Genomic DNA, 8,568 nt, shown 5'->3' with positions numbered 1-8,568 from the left:
AATCTGGATTTTGATCGAATTCTAAACAATTGGGCGAGAGAGCTTCTAACACACCCCTCACCATTGTTGCTTCACCCAGAGAGGGTGAATTCAAAATGGCAGCCTGAAGCGGGGAGGTGAGGCGCTGTCTCCGCTACACGTGACGTAGCCCCGCCCCATTCTCCTCCTCGGACTCCGCCTCCCCCTTCCCCTCCCCGCCGTCGACCAATTGCGTCACAAGGACCCAATAGCTCGCCGCCTCTGCTCACGGCTGGGCGTGGCGGCGTGGCAAGCGGTACTTCCCTCGCGGCTTGGAAAGTCCGCTTTCTTTCCCCGCCTCTTCCTTCTCCACCCGATAGTTTTTTTAAATATTCGTCGCACCCGGCATCCGGGAGCCAATCCCGTGTCGCTTGGTGACGGCGAGTGGCAGGCGCCGCCGCCAATGGAGTGACTAAGGCGGCGGCCCGCGAATGGGAGGAGCCGGCGGCGGCGCAAGGTGTGTGAAAGGTCATGCCTAAGGAGGGGGGGGCGTCTCGATGGGAGCCGTTATCCGGCCGGGAATAGGCGGGAGCGCCGGCGTCGGGACTGCACAGGTGAGGCACAAAATCGGAGCCGTGAGGTAGGGTAGGGGCCCATCCGTCCACCGGCTCGAGATCCGGAGGCGCCCCCACATCCTCAAGCCGCCTTTGTCCCCCCCTCCTTTTCGACCCCAGTGGATGCGGCTGCATTATCCTCCCCCCCTTTTTTTCCTCTGGAGTCCTCTAGACAGGCTGGACTACAACTCCCATCATGCCTCAGCCAGCCCGTTGGGACGCCTTGCCTTGACATCGCCACTGCCCGTAGTTTTCTCTCTCTGCCACTCGCATCCTGTTTTTGGTCGGGCAGGACGTCGCTTTCTCGGAGAGCTTGAGGCACCTTCCGTGGGAGGGAGGGAGGGGCTGATTTTACCTTCACGACAACCCTGTGAGGTAGGTTGGGGCAGAGAGCGAATGTAACTGACCCGTGAAGGGCAATTGCGAAATGGAATTGGGGAGGGGGGCTTGGTCCCTTCACTCACTTTATTGGTGGTGGTGGGGAGACCTGGCTTTTTTTCTCCCTCTCCTCACTGGCCTCCCAACCCCCCTCCCCAGTTCCTATTTTATTTCAAGGGCATTTTCATTAGGGGTTTTTTCTAAATGGGTCCAAGGAAGACATAATGTGGGGTTTTTTTTAAAGATTGTTCCAACAAGAATAAGTATACCTGCTTATACTTCTATACTTATGCTTATTATTATATACTTTATTCATTTATTCATTATTATTATTATTATTATTATTATTATTATTATTATTTGGTTAATCTTTGGTGAGATTAAGTATTATTATTATTATTATTATTATTATTATTATTGCTATTGCTATTGCTATTGCTATTAATATTATTTGGTTAATCTTTGGTGAGATTCACAGCCTTTGGGGCTGGTTGGTAGCTCAACAGCTCGAGTCCTCACCAAGGACCTAGGAACTGTTAAGGTAACGTCGGAGGATATAAGCTCTTCCAAGTAGGGTGATTTTTTGTAGAATCAGAATGTTCAAGTCTGATAAATTTAAATTTTCCAAATAGCAAGTTATTATATTCTTATATATTATATTATCACACTTATACTTGTTTTCTCATACATGCTTGATAAACCAAAATAAATAAAAACATTTTGAATGTTATAACTGATATAATTAGGGGGTGGGACGACAGGGTTGCTGGCAGTCAAAAAGAACTGAGTGGCATTTGATAATATTCAAAAGTAGTACTTGTGTTGAGAATCTCAGTGCACTTGAGAGTCAACCTGCTCAAAGGATCAATAGTTCACAAAATATTAACGGGGAAAAATGGTTGGTCGATTGCTTGGGACAGCAGAAGGAGATGAAATTTCAGGTTTTCAAAGAGGCTTTAAGGAAGGGTATGCAAAGAACTCTCCTGGTCCTGGAACAACTGAAGACCCTTCTAATCCGGGATCTGGTTTGCAAACATAGTCTACTTCCTTGACAAAATTCCTGAGCCAGGATATGAAGGTGATACCTCCACTACCCCCTTCCTTGTTTCTCCTACCTTAATTGGGAGATATGGAAGAGAGAATAAGAGGCATCTTGAAGATATGTGTGATTAAATTCCTGCAGAAAGAGGCAAAGAAAGATGGGGGGGGGGGAATATAGAAATATATCTATATAATGGAGGCACTTTAAAAATATTAGCTTTATTGTATGCTGCGCCAAGGTGGAAAGGAAATTGCTCCTTCTTAGCTTGCTTTTTTTTTAACAGCCCAGGAATTCAGTGTTGACAAAAGAGGGTTTCCTCTTCCAGTTTCCTCTTTCATCTAATACAAGTTATTGTACAGTGATTTGATTTCAAGGGTACTTTCCACTCTTCCTCCTCCTTTCTCTCTTCCTGAATGTCCTTTCTTATGGGAGTTCCAAGTTTCTTTGAGGTTTAATTGATTTTAGATTCTCACTTTAATCCCATACATGAACAATTTCCAGAGGCTCCACTATCCATTATGAAAGGTCATATTTATTTTTCACTTCCCACTTTTTCCTCTTCCAGGGCAGTTTTTTCTCATTGCACTCTTTTTCGCCTCCTTTTCCTCTTGTTTGTCACTTTCTAAAACTGCTCCTATTAGGATATTGGTAGCTTGCTTTGAGAGGTTGATGTGCTGAGACTCACTCACTTCCTGGCATGGTTTTAAAGATGGCATTACCCTTATCCTGCCCCCTCCCCCTTTTCTGGTCTTTCCACTATACAAAGAAGAGACAATAAAAGAAAAGTTCAAAACTACTGTAGAAAGTTTTACAATTAAGTACCTATTTTATAGAGTAGTTAGAAGAAGGGAGTTGTCAGTTCTGGATGGTACTTCATAGTTGCACTAAAATTAAAAAGGCAACTTTAATTAGATGCTAGGTAGGCAAATTGTATAGTTTGTAAAAATGGTGGGGATTTATTTTTTGGGATACAGTAGTTTTTTAAATGGAAGCTGGAAGCGTGCCCTTGTGAAGATGTTGGAGCCAGTTTGGCATAGTGATTAAGCTGCTGGCCTAGAAACCAAGAGTCTGAATGGTAGTCCCGCCTTAGGCATGAAAGCTGGCTGGGTAACTTTGGGACCAGACACTCTCTCTCAGCCCAACCCACCTCACAGTGTTGTTGTAGGGAAAATAAGAGGCACCAGGAAGGGCAATTAAGTATGTGTTGTTGTTGTTAGTTGTGAAGTCTTGTCTGACACATCGCGGCCCCATGGACAACTCCAGGCCTTCCTGTCCTCTACCATCCTCTGGAGTCCATTTAAGCTCACACCTACTGCTTCAGTGACTCCATCCAGCCACCTCTTTCTCTGTCATCCCCTTCTTCTTTTGCCCTCCATCGTTCCCAGCATTAGGCTCTTCTCCATTGAGTCCTTCCTTCTCATTAGGTGGCCAAAGTATTTGAGTTTCATCTTCAGGATCTGGCCTTCTAAACAGCAGTCAGAGTTGATCTCCTCTAGGACTGACCGATTGGATCGCCTTGCAGTCCAAGGAACGTACAGGAATCTTTTCCAGCACCAGAGCTCAAAGGCCTCCATTCTTTGGCGCTCAGCCTTCCTTATGGTCCAACTTTCACAGCCGTACATTGCAACTGGGAAAACCATAGCCTTGACTATACGCACTTTTGTTGGTAGGGGGATATCTCTGCTTTTTAGTATGCTGTCTAGGTTTGCCATAGCTTTCCTCCCCAGGAGCAAGCGTCTTTTAATTTCTTAAGTATGTACATTGCCTAGATAGATAAATAGATAGGATAAAAATACAATAATGTTGCAACTTCAAATAATCTGCAGTAGTAAGTTATCTGCCTTAGCAAAATGGAGTTTGATGTCCTTTGAAAGACTTCCAAATCTGTGTTTGTTAATGGTTCCTATTATTTCTTGAGTTAAGGCGGGGGAGAGAATAATGCGTCTACACCCTGTTGTTTTGGCCATCGTCCCAAAGTTGAAAAGTGGCTTCACCCAAGTTTTTTGCTTTAGGAATTCTTTGACAGTTATTCCCTTTTCAACCATATTTAACACTTTAATAGTTATTTATCTTTTGATTTTTACATCACTCCCATCTCATGTAGCTGAGCTGTGTTGCAGTCTAATCTTTAATAGCTTTTTATGGGTCTTCGCTATTTATTTGGCTTATTTAATGTCACGTTAAGTAGTTTGCCAGGGGGGGGATTACACAATCACGCTTCTAAAGTGTGTTAGTCCAATTAATGTGCAAGGAGGCCTAGACTAGATACATCTTGCCTGCAGGTACAGAAAAAGTCTTTGGTTCTCCTCTGCAGTTAATTGTGTTAGCAATCTAATAGTTCTATTGGATTGGGTAAGTGAATTCCTGTGGCATCTTAACATTGAACATCACTGCTGCTGTACAGCTTGGTTTTATGTCATGATATAAATCCTGATTTCTTCTCGATAATGGTTCCTGGAATCATGATGTCTTGGAATCGCTGTCAGAATAGAAAAATGAACTACAGTTCAAGAGCATGTTTTTACCTCTTCAATTGACACAGAGTTGCATTTATGATTCCTGGCTTTTAAAACAAATAGTAGGCAGTGTTTGTTTTTTTTAACCTAACAATCATCATAACATTGGGACGCGGTGGCTTGGTGGCTAAGACGCTGAGCTTGTCGACCAGAAAGGGCGGCAGTTTGACAGTTCGAATCCCTAGCGCTACGTAACTGAGTGAGCTCCCGTTACTTGTCCCAGCTTCTGCCAACGTAGCAGTTCGAAAGCATATAAAAATGCAAGTAGAAAAATAGGAACCACCTTTGGTGGGAAAGTAACAGCGTTCCGTGTGTCTTTGCCATTTAGTCATGCCGGCCACAAAGCCACGGAGACGTCTTCGGAACCTTTACCTTTTTAATTGCAACATTCTCACATTATCTTGCATTTAATAATAATTAAGATGCCAAGATAGGGGCTGTGGGAAAGTCAGGAAATAATTTGATGCCAAGTATTTTACTTTTCGGAACCTTCCAAATTGCTTTTAACACAAACTATTGCAATATTTCCCTGATATTTCTTGATATCCCCATTTCTTGATATTGTCTATTCTGTTTTTCAGCTGTAGGCATTGTTTTCTGACACTTTCTGGTGAACCACCTGCAATTTCAATTCATTTATTCTTTTCTTGCACTTAGGTGCTAGTTATTACTTATAAAGCCCTTCATGGTATTGGACCTGAGTACTTGAGAGACCGCCTGCTGCCAATTACCTCCCAAAGACCCATTAGATCGCACAGGGTCGGCCTCCTCTGGGTTCCATCCACCAGCCAATGCCATCTGGCTATTACCCGGGGGAGGGCCTTCTCTGTGGCAGCTCCGGCCCTTTGGAACGAACTCCCCGCGGAGATTCGGACCCTCACCTCTTTCCCTGCTTTCCGAAAAGCCATTAAAACCTGGCTGTGTCGGCAGGCCTGGGGTTGATGAGCTCCCCTCCCCTCTCGACAGGTGTGGTTGTTGGTCATTTTAATATGTTATTTTGTACTTGTATGTTTCCCCTTCCCGTTTAAGTTGTTCGCCGCCCTGAGTCCCTTTTAGGGAATAGGGCAGCATATAAATAAAATAAAACTTAAACTTAAAACAACGTGTATTTTCTTTCGACAAATTACTTGTGTAGGATACCCAGTTTTGTTGAAAAGGCATGGCTTTAAATCTCTTTTTCTTGCTTTGGTCATATAACAAATCTTTGATGCCTCTCTAACAATGCTGTTTTAAAAACATTTCTCGGATTTTATTGGAAGTTTGTTATATTTATATGAGATAGGGGAATTTGGCCCAGGTCTGAAATGACAGAAAACATTCCCTTTTATTGCTCTTCAGACAGTTTAAGAATATGGTATAAATTTTAACACCTCTATGGGTTTTTTATTGAGACAACAGATTTGTAAAAGGTTTTTGGTTGGCTTTTGTCATGGTGAGTAATAGAACAAAGTCTCTCCTTTGCACTAAGAAAGCTAGGTCCAGAAATATATATTTTTTTTAATTCTACTTTTGAAAGTATAGATTGCATGTTAATACTTTCTTTCGAGGGAAGAAATTGGCATGTTAATTTTAAAAAGCTTTATAGATTTTCTGTTTTACTTTATGACTAATTTACTGTATTTAAGTTGTACATTTACTGTACACATGTACATTAACTATATATACACACACGCACGCACACACACACACATGTAAAACATGCACACAATGCATTTGAACTTCCTGTGATGTAAAGTAGAACAAAAAAAGAAGAACTTGCTATCATTGCTATATAACAATGTTAGGAATGAATATTTTGCAAATGAATTTACTTCCTTTCAGAACTGTTCCATAAACCTGAAAATAGTGTTGTAAAAACGGGCTTGAGCCTGTCTCTAAAAGAGGACCGTCAAAATCGATTTAATTGAGGGTCGCATCAGAGTTGTGTTTGAACTCGGGGTGGTGGCGGTGGTAAGGGAGGGTGTGACCACCTCGACATCACTTGTGTCAGGGGCACCTGTGATGGCCCGAGTGCTCGGTCAGCAAAAATGGGTTCCCAAGCTCCGTTACTAAATAGTTACTAAATGAACTGTTGTAAGTCGAGAACCACCTGTATGAGCGTTCAGGGTGTACACGAGGAGATGGTGATATGTTCATGTTGATGTCATCACGGAAATTATGTGGAAGTTGCATATCTCTGTCAAGTATCATTATAGTATGTCATCATGGCACAAAACACATGTTTTCATTTGATGTGGCAGCTTGTTGTGATGGCTGCTGCTATAAAATATGCTTTGGTCATGAATGCATCTATATTACTGCTTTAGGTAATATAGTTGATGTTAGCCCATATAGTCTGAGAAATGAGCCACTTGTACATTAATGTTATATGGCTCTTTTTATTCCTTTGTTTAAAAAAAACTAGTTTATTTTATTGCTGTTACATTTTATTGTATCACTATTGCTTTTTATTTTTGTTCATTACATTTCCTAATAACAGAAAAATACGTTATCACCAACATAAGGAGTAAAAGATTCACACATTTTATGCTGTGGATATCACTGTACAGTTGCATTGGTAAAACAGCACTTTGGAAAAGACAGTAGAAGGACTACTATAGAGAATCCTAACATTTACTGAAGGGATTTCTGTTTTAAACTTGTCTTTTAGACTTTCCTTCCTGTTTATGTTTTGTTCGGGTCATTTGCAATACCCAGAAAGGATCATTGCTCAAGATGAAAACCGTAATCTTTAAAAAATAGCAGTTGGGCAAATTATCTGAATAATTTGTGAACAGTGCTTGTTTTTCTTCTCCCCATCACCTCGGATTTCAAAAAAAGAAAAACCCATAATGATTATAAAATAATGGAAGCATATTACAGAAAGAATTCACTTTGTATGGCTTCCTAGTTCATTGAGATAAGCTTTTTATATATGATTGCCTTGCTTATTATCAGTAATAGCAATTTATGAGTTTATCCCATTAGTACAAATATGTTTTCAGGATCATTATGAAAACAGTATTGTTGATTATTACTAGGTTCTTCATACAACACACACACACACACACACACAGAGAGAGAGAGAGACCTGTCTGTTGATCTAGCTAGCTACCTCCAGCCTATCTCCAAGTGGTTTGGAGATAAATGAAACTATGATCATCAACACCTATCTAAGAGAATGTACTTTTGTTTTCATTTTTGTGCAAACGATCATACAATTGATTTGTAATATAAAGACAAATTTTATGCACAATGTTTCCCTCACTGGATAAGTAATGATGAAGATGCAGTTGAAGTGGCTCCTATCGAACAGATTTGTATGGAATGGGCCAAAAATAGAATAGCAGATAGCTTTTGTTTTAAGTAGGATACCCTATGGTTTGTTGTGACTTGTTTCTTGTGTGTATTACTGCTGCCAATAGAGTGATATACAATCTGATTTTGTTTTATAGGCTAACTTTGAATTGGACTTCATACTTGCTTAGACAGCCTGGAGTTTCCTGTTTTTAAGAATAAGTGTCATACTACGCAGGTGGGTTTTGTATGCTTGGAATGCATTGTTTCCTACAGTATTTTATTAACTAGCTATTGTTCCTGCTAAAGAGACCAACCCAGGCAAATCAGGAAGTAATGGAATGTTCTTTCTGTGTTTCTTTCATCCACTTGCTTATAGTCTTCTGGTTAAAATTTAGGCAGGAATACGATATCAAGTAGGAGTACAAAATTGGAGAATGTATTTCAGATCGCACATTTAAAGACAGACTTGATATCCTTGGGAAATATCCTTTCTTCCAGAGGTGGTATTCAACCAGTTCTGACTGGTTCTGGCAAACCGGTAGCGGAAATTTGGAATAGTTTGGAGAACTGGCAAATGCCACCTCTGGCTGGCTCCTCCCCCATCTATTCTCTGCCTCCCGAGTCCCAGCTGATCGGCTGGGTCTTCTTCTGTTGCCCTGCACAGGAGAACGGAGCTAGAAAGCAGGTTAGTTGGGTAGTGAGGGAGTGGGAATTTTGCAGTATCCTTCTGCTGCCACGCCCACCAAGCCATGCCACGCCCACCAAGCCACGCTCACAGAAC

At 41.5% G+C, this 8,568-nt stretch overlaps 1 protein-coding gene across 3 annotated transcripts in view; it reads left to right on the top strand.

Moving 5' to 3' along the window:
* Positions 1-459: 459 nt before the first annotated feature.
* The window catches only part of ABHD2 (abhydrolase domain containing 2, acylglycerol lipase), a 42,017-nt gene continuing 33,908 nt past the window's right edge, over positions 460-8,568 (top strand). For 2 of the 3 annotated variants that reach the window (XM_087704295.1, XM_087704293.1), the window contains exons 1-2: positions 460-572; positions 7,943-8,022. The gene's annotated coding sequence lies outside the window, so the exon portion shown is untranslated. Of the gene's footprint in view, positions 573-870; positions 948-7,942; positions 8,023-8,568 lie in introns of those variants that run through there. The other variant, XM_087704294.1, reaches the window with a different exon arrangement.

This window comes from Thamnophis sirtalis, unplaced genomic scaffold (assembly GCF_051295495.1).
Source record: "Thamnophis sirtalis isolate CommonGarterSnake01/CBP01778 unplaced genomic scaffold, rThaSir2_p1.2 scaffold_2, whole genome shotgun sequence".
NCBI lineage: Eukaryota > Metazoa > Chordata > Lepidosauria > Squamata > Natricidae > Thamnophis > Thamnophis sirtalis.
Note: the sequence above shows the minus strand (reverse complement) of the source record. Positions and strands in the feature narration are given on the sequence as shown.